At 43.4% G+C, this 944-nt stretch overlaps 1 protein-coding gene across 1 annotated transcript in view; it reads right to left on the bottom strand.

Moving 5' to 3' along the window:
* Positions 1-944, bottom strand: part of LOC111088493 — a 13,103-nt gene that overhangs the window by 914 nt on the left and 11,245 nt on the right. The gene's annotated exons all lie outside the window — the stretch shown is intronic.

Below are 944 nucleotides of genomic sequence, written 5' to 3'. Positions count from 1 at the left end.
CAAAGCTACATAATGGGCTATCTGTGCTCTGCCCACCACGGGTGTCGAAACCCGGTTTCTAGCGTATAAAGTCCGCAGACATACCGCTGTGCCACTGGGGGGCAATTATTTAATTGTTTGTAATTAAGTACAAAGCTACATAATGGGCTATCTGTGCTCTGCCCACCACGGGTGTCGAAACCCGGTTTCTAGCGTATAAAGTCCGCAGACATACCGCTGTGCCACTGGGGGGCAATTATTTAATTGTTTGTAATTAAGTACAAAGCTACATAATGGGCTATCTGTGCTCTGCCCACCACGGGTGTCGAAACCCGGTTTCTAGCGTATAAAGTCCGCAGACATACCGCTGTGCCACTGGGGGGCAATTATTTAATTGTTTGTAATTAAGTACAAAGCTACATAATGGGCTATCTGTGCTCTGCCCACCACGGGTATCGAAACCCGGTTTCTAGCGTATAAAGTCCGCAGACATACCGCTGTGCCACTGGGAGGCAATTATTGAATTGTTAGTCTTTACGTACCTTCCGTTTTCTGAGGAGTCCAATATGGACGAGTTCAACCTTTCAGGTTATTCTTTGTATTTCTCGAGTGTCCGGGTTATCCAATTGTTTACGAGAGTTATCCCCCCCCCCTTGTGGTATTATCACTATTATAAAACTTTCGTTCCAGAGACTAGACAGTATAATTTATAAAAGTCCGTTTTTGCAGTATTGAGATTTGTAGTCTAAATATTTAGCAGGAGCCGAGAGTTCCTGCAAACCCGAGGTATTTGATGAAACGTTTCGGTTTAGAAATTAGTATATTTTATTTTGAGTATTGCTGGGCGTTCTCCGTTTATGCGATTCGCGAATAATCTTTAGTGTGTAGCCGTATAGTTCTATCCGAGTGAAGTCCTTTGATTTGAACCATGTAGAGTTTACAGAATACTGAAGACAGGGATGACT

The sequence above is a fragment of the Limulus polyphemus genome, unplaced genomic scaffold (assembly GCF_000517525.1).
Source record: "Limulus polyphemus unplaced genomic scaffold, Limulus_polyphemus-2.1.2 Scaffold3865, whole genome shotgun sequence".
Classification (NCBI taxonomy): Eukaryota; Metazoa; Arthropoda; class Merostomata; order Xiphosura; family Limulidae; genus Limulus; species Limulus polyphemus.
The sequence above is the reverse complement of the archived record's forward strand: the minus strand, read 5'-3'. Positions and strand labels throughout refer to the sequence as shown.